This window comes from Ambystoma mexicanum, chromosome 3q (assembly GCF_040938575.1).
Source record: "Ambystoma mexicanum isolate Mex_15411 chromosome 3q, UKY_AmexF1_1, whole genome shotgun sequence".
Lineage (NCBI taxonomy): Eukaryota > Metazoa > Chordata > Amphibia > Caudata > Ambystomatidae > Ambystoma > Ambystoma mexicanum.
Window position 1 is genome coordinate 1,218,922,593 of NC_090926.1, and position 17,226 is coordinate 1,218,939,818.

General features: G+C 48.6%; 1 protein-coding gene across 1 annotated transcript in view; it reads right to left on the reverse strand.

Moving 5' to 3' along the window:
• FBXW9 (F-box and WD repeat domain containing 9) overlaps positions 1 to 13,412 on the reverse strand; it is a 503,699-nt gene extending 490,287 nt beyond the window's left edge. Inside the window, exon 1 of the mRNA XM_069604110.1 lies at positions 13,285 to 13,412. The gene's annotated coding sequence lies outside the window, so the exon portion shown is untranslated. The remainder of the gene's footprint in view (positions 1 to 13,284) is intronic.
• Positions 13,413 to 17,226: the final 3,814 nt, after the last annotated feature.

A 17,226-nucleotide genomic window follows, 5' to 3' on the forward strand; every position in this document is an offset into this window, starting at 1 on the left:
CCTGCAAGATAAAAGGGACAGTTAGTGCGCATCGTGAAGCAGGCTACAAGCGCTTACTTACGTGCTTCCAGGCGCTTCTATTCCTCACACGGGTTCGATCCTCAACTCTCATCAGCCCGCCATCCGCCATCGCCGGAACCCTGCAAAACAAGAGATATCATTACAAAAGACTTTTAAGACATTTCAAGTGCCCAGAACTTACCGTTCGTGCAGTTAACGACGGACAGCAGTCCTCTGAGGTCAAGAGGCCTGCACCCTTATCCAGTGAAGAAACTGGTTACGGCACCCTGCCCCGAGGCAGATGGAGAGCTCGGCGTTCACTTACCTAAGGTGAGGGTGTTAACCTTTGGGGTTCTACAGGAGAAGAGAAAGGGAAGAGGAGAGAGGCACCCAATAACCCCAGTTCACTAATCCCATATTTTCTATCTGCAGACATCTTACTCTTCGAGTCAGACATACAGTGCACAGAGGTCCAGCCCAAAGAGCCAACCGTGTGTTACACATCACCTTTGAAGATACGGCATTCACCCAGTCAAGACCGGCGCCTCTGCGGGAATCAGGTGAGCGTTACACCTACCTCCGAAGGGGGGTATGCCCCCGCTCCATCATTCAGCCATGCCACCAGCCGTCGACTCCGGTCTTTGAGGGTTTTTTGAGAAAACCCTTTGCATATGTCGCAGTTATCAGCCGAATGATGAGGGTGGAGGCAATATATACAATCCATATGTCCGTCCCCCTCGTAAACTTTTTTCAAGCCGCACGTCGCGCATGGACGGAACAGCGCTTTTCCTGACATGGAGGACATTTTCTTCTAACTCCAACTCCAGGTATACAACCTTGTACAAAATAGTAAGACAACGCGAGGAGATCCCACTACTTTGGAGACGGTTGAAATCTGAAGGGGAGGCCGCGGGGGCGGGCCTATTATACTGGGACGGCCTACGGAGCATGTGTAGGCGGGTCCTAAAAGGACGTAGATAGGACACAAAAGTGTCGGAAGTTTTCCTATAGGAAAAAGCTATATATGTGTACCGAGGGGTCCCAGTCTGACGACGGGGAATATTCTAAGCATGTGAATCCATGAAAGATCCAATGCTGGAGAAATAAATAAACAAACAAACAAACTTCTCCTTGCCACCGGACCCCGATCACAGGTAGATCTTCTGTCTTTATTCCTTTGAGCCCCGCAAGAGGGAAGGAGCATGACTTCTGTCTGCTGAACTTTATCCCGGAGTATTTTGCAAAATTGTCCAGGAGTTCTAGCGCTGTTGGTGCGTTCATTTGTGGGTTGCGCAGGTATAGAAGGACATTGTCCGCATACAGCAAAATAATGTTGTATTTTCCGCCCACCCTAATCCCTGCGTCGAAGAGCTGTTTCCTGAAATAGATGGCTATCAGTTCCAGGCCAAAGATGTATAACATTAGTGACAATGGGCATCCTTGTCGGGTCCCCTTTCGTATCGTCCATGATTCTGACACCCTGCCGCCAGTCTTTACTCTCGCCACGGGGTTGTTGTGGAGCACCCTGACCCACCTGATGAAGTTCTCGCCGAGTCCGAATTCCCTTAGGGTTTCAAGCAGCCACGCCCAGAATATTGAATCAAACGCCTTTATAGCATCTAGTGATAATACTGCTAGGTCCTCCTTGCTATCCATGGTTTGTGCCATTATGTGTTGGAGCCTCCTCAGGTTAGCCGTGGTATTACGGCCCGGGACAAAGCCATTCTGGTCCTCATGTATTAAGAGCCCTATCACTCTTGCCAATCTCTTAGCTAGGATGGTTGTTAGTATTTTGCTGTCATAATTTAACATTGCTAGTGGGCGGTATGAATCGCACTCGTCTGGTGGCTTGTTAGGTTTGAGCATCGGGACTATGAGGGTCTCTCTCATGCTCCCAGGTAGAGCCCCCGTCTCATATGCCTCATGATACACTCCGTAAAGCATCGGAGTTAGCGTCTCTTCGTAGGCCTTGTAGAATTACGGTGGGAGGCCGTCAGTTCTGGGGGTTTTGCATTTGGCCAGAGATCCGATTGCCTCCGAGATGTCCTCTGTGGTGATCGGCTCTCCTAGTAGCTCTCTTTGTTCCTGATTCAATTTGGGTAGCCCTATTTCGGCCAGGGTGTCCCTGATGTCTCCTGGTGGGATTTGCATCTCATGGGCGTAGAGCTTGGCGTAAAAGTCAGAGAAGACGTTGTTTATTGCCTGTTGTGTCCTGTAAATCGTTCCATGTTCATCTCTGATTTCTTTAGGAATTTGCCTCGGGTGCTCTCTCCAACATAACCAGGCCAGTAATCTGCCGGGTTTGTCTGCCTCTTTGTGTGCCTTGGCTGTGCGCGTGGTGAAGTCAAACTTGGACATCCTCTCCCATGCAATCTGGCAGTTGTCCCTGATCTCCTTTAGCTTAGTTTCCCTTTCCTTGGTTGCAGGTTTGTCGTTTTCCAGCTGCTTGATCTCTTCCTCCTTGTTCTCCAGCTCCCTTCTTAATTGTTTCCTGATTCCCCCGGCTTCTGCTATTATTTCTCCCCTCATCACCACCTACATGGCCAACCAAAATGTGTTCTACCTATCCACTGATCCCGTGTTGACCCTTATGTATTCTTTCAGTTTCTCTCCTAAGTTTTCCTTGAATGCTGGGTCTGTTAAGACTTCCGTGGGCATGCGCCACATCGGGATGGGGGGTCTAGGGCCCCTCAGGCTTAATTGCATGAGTAGTGGGGAGTGGTCCGAGACTGACCTGCCCAGGCAGGTTGCCGACTCCACTTGGGGAGTTAGCTCTCTGTTTATGAAGAGATAGTCTATTCTTGTGTGGAGGCCATGGGGGGGGCGGGTAAAATTAGTAGCATCTGTCACTGGGGTGTAGATCTCTCCAGATGTCGACTAGGTCCAGGTTATCTACTACATTGCGGAGTGCCCGTGAAGTGGATTTATTGGGAAGTTGCGGTGTTCTAGATCTGTCTCTTTCTTCATCATCACACAGTTGAAGTCCCCCCCCCATAGGAACGTTCCTTCCCTGTGGTGTGTGATTCTGGCGCATAGCTGCTTGAGGTGAGTGGGTATTCCATGGTGTGGGAAGTACGAGTTCACAATGCATAAACTGGTGTTTTCCATCATTCCCCATAGCACCACGTATCTGCCCTCTCTGTCCACATCCACCCCCAGTTGCTGGAGTGGAGTCTCTGGGCTCACCCATGTGTATACTCTGCGTGCATATTTTGAATGGGACGCTCCGTTGCCCTGTCCCCCCAGCGGTCTGCTATCTTACTTGTGGCTTCCGATGTGAAGTGTGTTTCTTGTAGGAGTGAGATCGACACCTTCTTGCGCTTCAGGTTGGAGTGGATGCGATTCCTCCTCAGGTAGGATCCCATCCCCCTAACATTCCATGTGATTATTTTAAGCTGTGCTGCCATCGTCCGGTTTTGATTGTGTCTATGGTGGGCCCCCTGTTGTATCCGCGCGGTAGCTTTGTGCTGTGAAGTGTCGTGCCTCGCTGTGCTCGTATAGTCTTATTCGGTTCGATTCCTGGTATCAGCTTAGTAACGATTCAAATGAAGGCTCCAAGGAGGAGGGTGGGTATAACAATAACATAAAAAAGTAACTATAACTGTTGCGCCCAGCTTCGGCCATCTTGGCGCAGTGCTCGGGTGCTCTTGCACTGTCTGGTCCCAGCCGGGTTTCTAGCGCGAGGGGGTCATGCTGGCAACTGGCCTGCACTGTTCCTTTCGTGGGTTGGTGGTGTGCTCGTATATGTGGGAGGCTGAACGAGCCCCATAATCATTTAGCTATTTCATGTTGTTGTGGTGTTCCTATCTTCATGTGGCGCCGGCTTGCGAGCGGGGCCCAGTGAAAGAGTTGAGGGGTGCAGTGGTCAAAGTCTAGTTTAACGTTCCTTGTGGACTTTATGATGGATTTCTTAGGAGGACTCAGTCGGCACTTCTGCCAAGTTATTGTGTTCCATCCACATGTTGGCGGCCGCCGGTGTCTCAAGGAATATTGCACACCCTTTGTAGATCACTTTTAGCGTGGACGGGTAAAGCAACATATACTTTAGGTTCAATTGTCGTAGCCTGGCCTTGATTGGCACAAATGAGTTCCTTGCCCTCTGTACTGACTGTGTGTAGTCTGGGTAAATGGTAATCTTCGAGTTATCCCGTTCTATCACTCCTCCCTCTCTTGAGAACTTCAGAATTACTTCCCTGTCTCAGAAGTTGAGAGGACCTTCGCTATGATGGGACGAGGGTGTGAGCCTGGGGGCGGTTTCTTCTGCAGTGATCGATGTGCTCTCTCTATGGCGAAGCCTTGTATCAGCTTCTCTGCCCCGATTTCTTGCTGTATTAGGGCTTCCACATATGCTGTCAGGTCCGTGGCTTCTGTCCCTTCAGGAATTCCCAGTATCCTAATGTTATTGCGCCTAGCGCGTACCTCTGCTTCCTCCGACCTCGCCTGCAGGGTGGCCACCTTCTTTATTAGTACAGCTACCTCTGCCTTCAGTTCTGTGGTTTCTCCTGTTGTCTCATTCAGGGAAGATTCTATGTTATTGACTCGCTCTGTGAGGCTGCGGGCATCTTGGCATATGAGTTGGATGTCAGCTTTCACTTAATCAATTTTGGTGTCTATAAACGTTCTCAAAGCCGCTATTGCTTCAAGTACTTGGTTGTCCTTCCCGCTCTCTTCTGGGGTGGACTGTTGCGCAGCGTCCTTTGGCGACGTTTGGATGGCCGGGTGGGGCTTTGTTGTGATGAAAGGATCCATTGTGGCAACCTTCGCCTTATTTCTGGATGTGGACATTGTGAGGTCTCTTAGCCTCTCTGATTAGATTAGGTATGTCCCTCGTGCTCCGGTTGTTCTGGTTTATTTGTTGCGTGACTCGCCCCTGTCTGGCCTGCTTATGCCCTGTCTCGGACTTCACGATGCCCTCTCAGCCTGGACAGTCGGTCTTGCGTGCGTTCAGTCGTTATGATGCTGATTACAGCCTCTGGTCGGCTCTGAGCATACTCTGTGTCGCAATCCCTACCAGGGGTCTGCTCCTGATCTGTGGTGAGGGGGCTGTGTTTTCCTGCTCACTCACGAGGTTAATGTCACACTCTGAAGGCAATGTACTATGTCACTCAAGCAGGCCCTGATGCAGAATTCTGTTGCTGGTGGAGTCGCCAGGCTTCATGGTATGCTTGTGTTGGTCTCGCTTCGTTCGTGCCAGTGAGAATGGCCTGCCCTTGTAGTAGTGCAATGCTTGCGGTGGGCCCTGGTCTGGCCTAGTGTAGGTTTACGCTGCTGTCGCGGTGAAGAGTCTTTTTCTGGGCCATGGTGTGGGGGCTTTGACTTCTTATGCATTAGCTGTGGTGAATGTCTTGCCCTTGGGGCATCCTGTGGTGTCATCCAAGCGGGCCTTGGTGGGGGGCCTGTATTGTGCCGCTTAGCGGAGCCTCGTATTGCGTACAGGCTGGCCCGTTACTAGCATTGAAGGCACTGTCGGGTGCTGCTCACGTTGGCCAGACTAATGCTCTGGTTGATCCGGGGTCGTTGGGTGTTGAGACAGGGACCCAGCACTGGTCCGGCTATGTTGGGCCCCTCAGCCCCATTGGTCCTGGTGGTCTGGATGCTTATATCTGGTCCAGTCTGGCGCCCCTGATCAGCCCCTCACGCCCCTGCCTCCACGGCATCCTCGCAGCGAGATCCAGGCCCGTCTTGATTGAGTGATGAATCGTTTCGGGTCCTCCGGAGCGGGGACTCGCCTCCCCTATACGCGCGGCAGCGTCGCTGCATCGCACCGGTTCTCGCTCTGCTGCTCCTCTGATGCTCACCCGCCGCCTGGGTCCTGGCCGGCTCCTCATCCGCTGGGTTTCCTCTGCCCCTGCTGCACTGTTAGGTCCCTCAATCACTGGTGTAATGCCGGGTCTCCTCAGGTCTCGGATGGATTATTCCTCTGGAGGGCCCTGATGTCGAGCCGGAAACGGTCCATTCCCCGGAATCTCTGGGCTTCCTCCTTAGGTGACCTGCTGTCCGCCGTTGCTCCTGATGGTTAGCACCGCTGCTGCTGCCTCACTGCCTGCCTTGCCCCCGCAGTGTCTGGCCTCTGATCTACTCGGAGGTACTGTCCGGGGGTCATGTTCCGCTGGGCGTTGTTCTTTTGGATCTGTACCGCTTCCGTCTCTCAGGATATTTGCTTAGCGGGCTCCGGATGCGCTGCACTGGGTGGCGCCGGGTGCTACTGTGTCGCTGGCGCTGTTCTCGTCTCGGGCTTGTCAGTCCGTTGCGCCCCCCATTTTGTATGCAACACAGGATAAAGGGGGAGGCCAGGCGGACACGTCCCGTTGGGTCCCACGAGTTCCGATTTCTTCCGGAGTTGTTGGTATTGTGCAGTTTTCCGCTTCTGCTGCCGTTGGGTCGGCTTTGGAATTATTATTTCAGGCGGCGAACACCTCCTTCAGGATCTGATTATGTTGGCTCGGCCAGAGCTCAGCGTTTCGGCTTCCTCGCGCCATGAGCACCAGGCCACGCCCCCCCCTGGACGATCATCCTTATGGGCGTATCGATTGGTCAAGGAGTTCATCAAAGGACTATTTCGCTCATTCCCGTCGGTGAAGGCTCCGGCCCCGTCGTGGGAGCTCAATGTGGTGCTGACTAGGCTCATGGGTCCTCCGTTGGAGCCTCTGCATTCAGCGCCACTGACATTTTTATTGTGGAAAACAGCTTTTCGTGTGGCCATCACCTCCGCACGACGAGTGGGAGAGATCCAGGTCCTCTCTTGTAAACCACCTTATTTGACATTCCACGAGACGAGGGTGGTGCTACAGACGCACCCCTCCTTCATGTCTAAGGTGCCATTGGACTTTCATCTAAACGAGCCCTTGGTGTTACCTGTATAATTCTCGACGCCTTTGTCGCCGGCTGAGAGGACTTCGCACTCACTGGATGTGGCTAGAGCGCTGAAGTTCTATGTGGACCGCACGAAGAATTTCCGGAAGATGTTGCAACTTTTTGTAAACCATGGGAAGGCCGTCTCCAGAGCTTCCATTTCCAGGTGGCTCTCCGGCTGCATCACCAATTTTCACCGGTTGGCAAACCGACTGTTGCCCATTCGACCAGAGCGATCGTTGCAACTACGGCGTTCCTGTCTGGTATGCCCCTGCTGGACATCTGCAGGGCTGCTACGTGGAGCTCGACGCACACATTCATGAAGTTCTACTGTGTCGACGCGGATTTCAGGGAGGAGTTCAGAGTCGGCCAAGCAGTGCTGCGCAACCTGTTCGCTTGAAGGTGAGCCTGGTGAGGAGGTAAGAGATGCTTAATGTTGAGCCTTGCCACCTCCCGTGGTTGTGCATGTGTGTACTGCTATGTATTCTTTATTCATGAGCATGTGAATCCATGGCAGACCCCATGCTGGAGAAGGAACAAGTTATTTACCTGTAACTGTTGTTCTCCAGCATGGGTCTGGCATGGATTCACATGCCACCCCTCCTGCCAACCCCTCTGCGGCTCTTCTCTTGGCCCTACTGCCACTATACGTGCTACCAAATCTGAAGATGGTTGCCAGAGGAGGGGCTTAGGTAGAGGGCAGTCATTGGCTGGGGGCAGTATGACCCAGAGACCAGTGATTGGTTGTTAGGAGAAAGACAGTTTAGAAGTGAAACTGGAACTGATTTTTTCTTTACCGGGGATTCCCAGCCTGACAAAGGGGAATATTCATGAGCATGTGAATCCATGCCAGACCCATGCTGGAGAACAACAGTTAAAGGTAAGTTACTTGCTCCATATAGCACTCTTTCCCCATTTGTATGGCCTCAATGCACTTTGTGGTTGGTACGCCCTCTGTGACCGCAATCCATGTGTAGGCGGTTCTTAAAAGATGTAGGTAGAGGCCTTGGTGGAATTAATAAGGGGACACAAATGACTGGAAAAACGAGGCAACTGAAAGCTGGTAGCATTTTACTTTAGGTCTGTGGGCATAATTAAGCCTCAGACAGTGCGGAGTGATAGCCATTAGTGTGGCAATGATTTCAGAGCCCCAGCCAAGTTCAGGATGTGCCCCAGAAAGAATAGTGGCTGGTTGGCAAGCACACAGGTGCCCATAAGGCCATGCAGAATTGTAGAAGTTACCATCCTAGGTGCAGCAACACCCATCCACACGCCCTGCATTCTGTCATGAACCAGAATTAGAGCCACATGAATGCAGTCTGCAGTTCAATATGGTTAGATGTAATGGAAAGCGGTTCCAAAAGAGGTGGCTAATGTCACATGGGTAGGTAGAGCAAAAACTACCCGCTGCTACAACATACCCGCAGGATATGCAGTTTGAAAATGGATTCCTGTAACAAGACTACATGCATCATCATACTGACGTCTGTAAGAAGCTCATGGTACAAGTGCAGAAAAGCCACAGGTCAATCTGCTCAGGGGCAAACATGTTGGGAGGGAGATGCTATGCTGGTTTCCAGACAGATTTCTTCATAGCTATATGGAAATAAATATTCTCCGCTGCTGGTTCCCTTGTTGGATTGGTGATGAGCTGTGCGTTTCTACCTTATCCCTGATAACCCTTGGCCCTTATTCATTTTCTTTATCCTTTTAATCTAGTGTGACTTTGCATCTTAGATTTAATTTCTCCTAATGAAACCCTGGTTATTTTCATAGAGAGATTGAAATTGTAAGTGGTGTTCACTTTTTTAAACTTTCCCTCCATGGATTTCAATAGAGCCTCCAGCATATCAGTTATGGACTTAGATGTCTGGCTGTTTTGGGGTAAGAAGTGTTTAGCTTCACTCACCTGCTCAACTTGCATGTTTTAGGGCATTCATCAGTGCTTATGGCTCCCAGTGCAGGAAGAGTACCTCCCACTTACCTCCCCCACTATCGTAACAAGACACATTCAGCGAAGCGTAACGGACACTGTGCCATATTCCATTTACCTTGTAACATTTATTGTTCTGTCTGCAATGTGCACAGGATGGTCTGGTGGCAGAAAAACATATTTGACACACTTTTCCAGTGCAATGTCATGCACCATTCCTTGTTTGTTTGTTTGTTTGTTTGTTTATTCACTTTTTATGCGCACCAGACCCGTAGGTAACAGGGCGCAGCAATAAGAAAATGCAAGGCTTACATGGTTACAAAATAAACAATATACAAATATAAAAGCTTACATGGTTACATAATATGCAATATACAAATGTACAGGTTACCAGATATTACACTAAGTATTTACACTGAGTCACAAAGTAGAATAAGTTACACAGTCTTATAAGCAGTGACCCAGGGTTCAATTGGGAATATTGGGCGAGTAGGAGTATACTGAGCCAAATACAGAAACAGCCTAAAGGATAGCAGACTAGGGGTCAATGGAGATGAGATGTTTGATTACATTTTTTTCTGAAATGTAGGTAGGGTTGGTCTACTCTCAGGTCTTGTGGCAGTAGGTTCCAAATTTTAGCTGCCTTCACTGGGAAACTATTCCCAGCAATCGTGGTAAACCTGTATCTAGGTATTGCCAGGCAATTAGCATTGCCAGCTCTAGTTGGTCTGAGAGAGATTCTTCTATGAAGTTTATCTATGAGGTAGCTAGGGGCGGCGTTATTTAGAGCTTTGTGAGTCAGTGATAACATCTTTAGTTGTATTTTGGTGCCAGTAGACAGCCATTTATGATGGCGTCTAATGGAGTAGATATGGGTTCTTTTATTTATGCCAAGTGTCAAGGCGTTATTTTGTAATGTTTGGAGCCTCCGGATGGGGATTTTATTAGCACCACTGTATAGGGCATTACAGTAGTCAATTCTGGAGAGTATTAAGGCTCTGGCCAGGATCATGCAGCTGTCGTTGGAGAGGAATGGCTTACCAGCTCTTATCAGCTTGCAGGTGTAGGCCGTGGTGGATGGAGGCCAGGGTTTTTACCTGTTTATCAAAGGACAAAGTGGAATCAAGGTAGAAACCAAGGGTTTTTACTTCCTTAGAGACTTTGATGATATTCCCGTCGATATTGAATGAGGAAAATTCCTGGCCTAGTTTCTTAATGTTGGCATGTGTGCCCATGATTATCAACTCAGTCTTATCATCGTTCAGGCATAGGCCATGAGTGGCCATCCATGCCTGGATGATAAGATATAACCTATTCACCAGTTCCGTGTCCTTACTATGATCCCCAGAAAGTGGGAGGAGAATCTGTGTATCATCTGCATTGTTAGTGTAGGTGATACCCAGATGGTCCAGATCATCAAACAGGGGCTTGGTGAAGATGTTGTATAGAGTTGGAGAGACACAAGAGCCTTGAGAAACACCACACAGGATGGGGGTAGGGTCTGCGGCTGCCGATGGAGAGAATACTCTCACGGTTCTCTCGCTCAGGAATGACTCGATCCATCTGATGGCCTCAGAGGAGAAGTGAGCGGCAGAATCCAAGTGTCTACAGAGGACCTTGTGGTCCACTAGATCAAATGCAGCTGAGAGTTCAAGTAGGAGCAGAAGTACTGTCCTCCCTTTGTCTCTCAGCTCGTCAATTTGGGATTTTAGATCAACTAAGGCGGTTTCCGTTCCGTCTAGTGGGCGGAAGCCAGATTGTCTATCTCCTAGGAGTTTATGCAATTCTAGGTGTTTTTGAATCTGGTTATAAGCAGCTTTGTCCAGTATTTTAGGTAAAAATGGTACAGTGGTGATGGGACGGTAGTTGGTGGGGATGAGAGGGTCTAATGTCTGTTTCTTGAGGAGAGGGAGCACCCAAGACTGTTTTAGGTTGGCAGGGATGGTACCTGAAGCAAAGGAGGCATTAATCAGTTTGGAGATGAAGGTAGATAATTCTCTGGCAGCACCTTTTATTAGTTGTGCTGGGCAGATGTCGCCTTTGCAATTGGAAGGTTTAAGCAAAAGGATGATTTTTTCTACTTCCAGGGTAGACATTTTGGTGAAGTGAAATATGTTGTTGTGTGCCGTAGGAGTATAGCTGGGTGGAGGGACTATGGGCGAGTACTGAAGATTCAGCGTTTCTTTTTTTTGCTCCATTTTATTTTGGAGCATGTTGATTTTTGTTTGCTAGTGCATATTGGATGTCTGCGCACAAAGACTTATCCTTAGTACAGATATCGGGTATGGCTATTGGTGACTCTAGTTCTTTTAGTATGAAGAAGAGTTCCTTCATGCTAGAGTTGGATTTGGCTATGCGTTCGTCATAAGAGTTACGTTTTGCCAGGCAGACTTCATTCTTATAATGCGAGGAGAGAGAGGTTAAAATTTGGCCTTATTGTCATTGGAGGGGCAAAGTCTCCAGTTGGTTTCACTTTTTAGGAGGCGTAAGTCTCTAAGTTGTGGCGTAAACCATTTATTTAGGTGGGCTTTGGGTTTGCTTGATCTAAGTTTAAGCGGGGCAATTTTGTCCAATGTGGTGAACATGCTATTGTTAAATTCATGGACTAGGATGCTGGGATCTAGATTTTCTGACAATGCATTTAGAGTGGGTAGGATAGCAGGGATTACTTTATCTACCATGATGCTCTTTTTGCTTCTGGTTAAACATGGTGGCGCTAGAAGAGCGGCCGTGGGAATGGGTCTAGTGGTGGATAAGTTAAAGGACACCAGTGAGTGGTCTGTCCAAGGTAGAGGCATGATGGAAGAGATAGTAGCTGTGCAATTATACTCTGCTAACCAATCTAGTGTTCTCCTCTTCAAGTGAGTGGGTTTGTTAACTTTTTGAGACAAACCTAATGCACTGATCGTGTTAGCTAAATCCGAGGTGTTTTTGTCCATCGGGTCATTAAAGCCTATGTTGAGGAACCTGAATAGGAGTAGTTGAGAGGATGGTTTGAGGTTGTTGGTGAGTATGTTATGCAGATCCTCCTCGAAGGTACCAAGAGGTCTGTATATTAGATGAATGGTGAGTGATTGTGAATTGTTTATCTGGAGTTTAGCAGATAGATTTTCACAAGATTGTGACACTTGGGTGGGGGCTAGTCTGAGGGAGAGGCTCATTTTAGAGATGATGCCGATACCGCCTCCTTGTGCGCCATCTCGGTCTTGTCTAGCTATTGTGTAGCCATCTGGGATGGCTAACATAAGCAACGGTCCTGCTGCGTTATGTAGCCACGTCTCAGTAATTGCAAGGAAGTCCAGATTACCTTCTGTGATTAGGTCAGCTATGTCGAGGGCGTGGGCGATGAGCGATCTCGCATTCAGAAGTGCTCCTTTAAGGGAAGGGGTCTCAATTGCAGCTTTGACCTGGATAGGCATAGCTGTAATAGGATCAGTTAGCTTGAGTTTACGATTATTGGTTTGGAGGGCATTTATATTAGAAGTAGAATGTGGGGGTGACAACTTGGTATGACGGTTTCATAGTATGGTGATAGTTTGTTTTCAGGTTGGTGGGAGGTAGAGATCTTCTCAGAGGTTCACATCATTTTGTTAGTCTGGCACGGAGTCTATGATTTCTATTAGGCGTGGCACATGGTAGAGAGGCATAGGTTACTGTCCCTGGGGCACTATAGTGTTTAGATTGGAGGGTGGTGGCATTATTCATAACTGTTTTGGTCAGTTTAGGTAGGCTGGGATCTAGGATAGATGCTGGTGGGAGCTCAGTAGGGCATACTTGGTTTCTAGTACCAATGTGTAGGTTGGCAGCCATTATGTAGATCAGAGTTGTTAGACTTAACATCTTTCCCAATTGAGCAGCAAGGGTAGGGCGATGCACGTAGGCACATAGGCCAGATCACAATTAAACAACTAGGTAGGCGGTGCATATGAGGCACCTGGGCAAGATTTATAATTAGGCAGCAATAGTAAGGCAATGCATGTGAGGCAATAGGGCACCTGGGCCAGATCTCAATCAAACAGCCAGAATAAGGCAGTGCAAATGAGGCGCAATGCAGTTTAAGCAACAAAAGTGAGGCAGTACCTGTGAAGCAGAGAGATATGAGGCTATCCCAGTGTAGCGTTTGTACCAGGGTATAGTGTGTAACAGGTAGGTGTGGGGTACACAGGATCAAGTACACGTGCACAGAAATAAGGCATAATACAATGCAGCAATTGTAGAAACAAGTCAAGGTATATGCTCAGGTACAGGTTAACAGTTGATTCAAGAGTCAGGGAAGAATGGGGTGTGCCGGTGGGTGAGCACGGTTGAAATACAAGACATGTTTAGAGAGGGTGCCTGTGGCTCACACGGGCTTGAAGTAGTTAGAAAATACTGCAGTTCGTTATTGGACGTGCACACGTGGGCAGGATAGATAGTTGGCTTGTGGTGTTAGTGCACTGGGGACAGGTGCATAAACAGAGCAGTCAAAGGTTCGATTGCCACTGGGGCTATAGTGTTACCTTGGTAATGCACGGGAGATGGGTCGGCTCATGCAGGGGTTCTGGCAGACGGCAAGTAACAGGCTCGGGACAGGCAGGATGGAAGCCTTTGTGTTGGTGTGCCTTCGTGTTGTGGGCCGGCTCAAAATCGCCTGCCGGCTCACGATAGGTGCACAAAAGCACCAGGCAACCAATCAGGGGCTCAGAGTGAACTTAGCAAGAGGGTGCACCTCACATCATGCGGGCTGCCATCTTGGAATTGCCAAAGCTTGTGGTGAATAATAGTGGCTGAGGCACAAATGTACATCAAACGAAGGTAATCTTAGCAGTTATGGACATAGGCGGTTAGATGCTGAATGCAGTTAAATATACTGCAATATCACGGCGTTCTGCCACGGCGCTACAGAAAAGCTTCTGATGTTTCAACTCATGTGTGCAATGCAGCCCTGAGGTTTACCTTGCTGCTCTTTCCTAGCGGCGTCCTAGGCATTGCTCCTGCAGTGTTGGGAGCTCCTGTAAGGCGATAATGCCCCTTTGGCATACAAAATACTCAAAACAGCACCTCCTCGGGTCACACGCCCTGTCAATTTGCATCATCTTGCTTTTTAGCAGTATGCCGCTCTTCCAGGCCAGAAACTGCAGGTTGTGGCGATTTGCCAAGTGCAGCCTTTGGATCTTTGCCAGGGCTTGGTACGGTGTAATCCCAAATCATATTCCAGCCATGATTTCACAGTCTCTGCCAGTTGGATTGATGCATCCCATTCGTGGGCTATGGCAGTCTCCAGCCCAGATTTCAGATAGGAGCAGCATCTGGAGACATTCTGGATGGGACCTCTGGAGCTTCTGTGATAACAAAGTCCATCATCAGGTGCCATGCTACCCTAGACTAGTGGACCTAACCAGTTTAAGGTCCTCCCATCTATGACCCTTGGCAGGGTAGCTTGAGCATACACCCAAATATGGAACCACACACTTCTCGGACAGTATTTTGTTTTGGCACCTGTCACTTAACAGATGACTTCATTTTGGGACAGGATGCAAGCATGCAGCAACTGCTCTCCACTGACAAGAGGGGCCTGCCTGAAGCCAGAGTTCCACCACCTGCAATGAGAGCCTGACTGACCCTGACCGGTGTAACCCCACCAACACCTTTTGCCTACCATGCCTTCTTTGGGCAATCACAACTGCTGCTAGTCAGTCCTAAATCTAATACTGAAAAGAAGCACCATACCACCCACAGCATCCTGGACCACCTAAAACCTGATCACAGATCTGAGAACCCCATTTACCTGGGGGTGGTATTTAGGAAAGTTTACTCACTGTAGTAACTATTGAAATACTAGTCCAAAGTCTCCCTTCCTTCAATTCTTATGGGGGTTCCCACCAAGGGGAGATGGGACTGGAGCCCAAGCAGAGCAACACATGCTTCCCCTGTAAGAACAGCTGTGGCCATTCCTGCGTCTGCATGCATTGAGCAGCTGTGCCCAGCCATCAGACTCTGTTCCCTCAGTCCCTTTATCCATGCAAAAGACAGGGAGGACTGTCCTCTTTCCTCCATACTTACGGGAGTTTACCAAGTATCCTACCCCAGGGACGATGCAGCCTAAACTGATGCAAACATTTTTGGAACGGCCGCTTACCCGACTTTGGCATGCCAGTTATTTGTTTTCATGAATATGTCTTTTGAAAGCTACTGAAGTACTCTGCTTTGGTCAAGTGTGCATGCAGCTCTTTGGGGTTCAGTTTTTGGGGGACTGGGTAGGAGAGTTCTGTCTTTTAGTTCATAACAATTGGTCAGAAAATACGATCTACTTTGGAATCATTGTTTGCTGCCTGTAAAGCCCCAAAGCGACAAAAAAATCCACTGGAGGACTAGTCCTCTCGAGATAGAACCTCGGGACCCCACACATATCTAGACAGTGTAAAACTACCAGTTTATCCCTGTGGCAGATGCTATAGGACTCCTGAAATGACAGCCTGTCATTTGCTAACCCTGCAAGCTGATGAAAATGGCTACCGGGAAAGCAGGACATCAATACCATGTTAAAATCTCACGCCAGGATCGGTTTATACAAAATGGACGATCAACGACTGGTTTAGATAATGCAGTCACACTTTCCTTGTTCAATGAGTAGATCAGTTGAGCTGTAAGAGAGGTCCTACATGAAGAGACCCAGGCCCCAGAGAGGACTGGGCTGGACGGGAAAGACTACATCCACAGAAATCCAGAAACGATTTTGAGACCTTTCCAGTATCCAATGGCAATAGCTGAACCACGTGCTCCTGTATTGAGACTTGGCCAAACACTGGAGAGCCAAGGTAAGGGAATGAGAGGAGGGGTATTCCTGCCCCCCAGTGGTGAAGGAGTCCTGGAAGGGAGTTGAGATGAGTGGGCCAGATGGATGTTGGGAAGGTCTGAGAAGCAATGCCTCGCCAGTCACTAGGTAGTGATCAGAATCGTTGATTACCTAGAGGCTCCAAACTTTCAGGTATAAGCAGCACGACCCTCAGAGTTCTCCTTCCCAGGAGGTATAACGTTAACACTTCTTGTTGGACGCTTTTAAAGAGGTCCACTATCCAAGATTCCAGTGCAGAAAAAAAAGTCAGAACTTCATCTCCCATTCATGGTGTTCCAGGTGGCCTTCTGGTGGTGACCAATGATAATGCTATGAAAAAAAAGGAGGGTTATTTAGATGGTGGGAAAACATTGTTTTCCTTGAATAACACAACATAACTTCTTCGCTAACATTAACAAAGTGAAACTGAAGTGGCCCATAAAGCATGTGTGGTGTCACAGGGAACGGGACAAAAATACAAACGACCTATTTCAAGGAGCGTCTTATTCGGTATGCAACAATTGTATTTTCAGTTTCGCATGTGGTGACGAGCTTGAGATTCAGAGGCTGTCAAGACATATTACAGCACCTCCCAAGTAGAACACAAATATGCTTAAGTGAAGCATGCTCAATTTAATTGCAATGAACAAACAAATGCACTAACAAAGCCACAAAACACTCATGTCTGTAGTTCCAGCTTTGGGCCACTAGAGAGAGCTGTTGCTTATTATAAGCAGAGTTACACTCCGAAAGCGACGCCCAGCTGTAGGCTCTGCAGGTTAACAAGAGGTACGTAATCATGCAGGAATTCCCTCCAGCAGCGATAGGGTTGCGTAACTTTAAATCCATGCCTTTTGCTGTTCACGCTAAATCTTCGTGTTAGTGTTCCTTGGATGGGTCCAGGCTGTTCTTGCCCGTTGTTATTTCCAGTCTGCTACAACCACGAGCCCATTTCTAAACAGGCTGCAGTTTCCATCCGTAGTGAATGAAGGCAGTGAGATAGATTTATGGAACGAAGAAAACGCTAATCCTATTTTCTGGATAGGCTCGCTGTGCGATTCATTTCTTTATTTTGGTGGCAGTATTTTCTGGTCCCTCCCCGCCAAGTCGGCACCTCTAATGAGTTATGCAGAGCCTATTCCCAGGTCCAATTTGCTAGATCACACAATGCGCTACCTTGCTTGGTTAAGTTGTACATTGCAACTACAATGCCCTAGAAAATCATTCCACTGGAGCCTCTTACAGGGAGGCTTGAAGTGCCAGACCTACTGCTTTCAGTTCCTGATAGTTTGTGTAGCCTTGCTTGTAGTGGACCACACACATTGCAGTTCTGCAATTCCACCAGTGTGGAGATGGTGGGGTCTGGCCAGCATTGAGGGGTGGAGGTCCTGTCCTACTCAGAGAAGATCCTCCATGAGTCAATCTGGAATGAAAACTGGTTTACAACAGGCATCCTCTTTCTGGTCCCAGTGCGCCACCAAATGGAGCTACATGCCATACCACTAGCACACACGAGCCCATGAGTCGAAGGAAGCATCTAAGCCACCAATGCCGAGGTCTGAACGTTGGTTAAGAAGGCATCGGTGGCCAACATATCCCTGACCAGTTCTTGTTTCGTGAACACCTT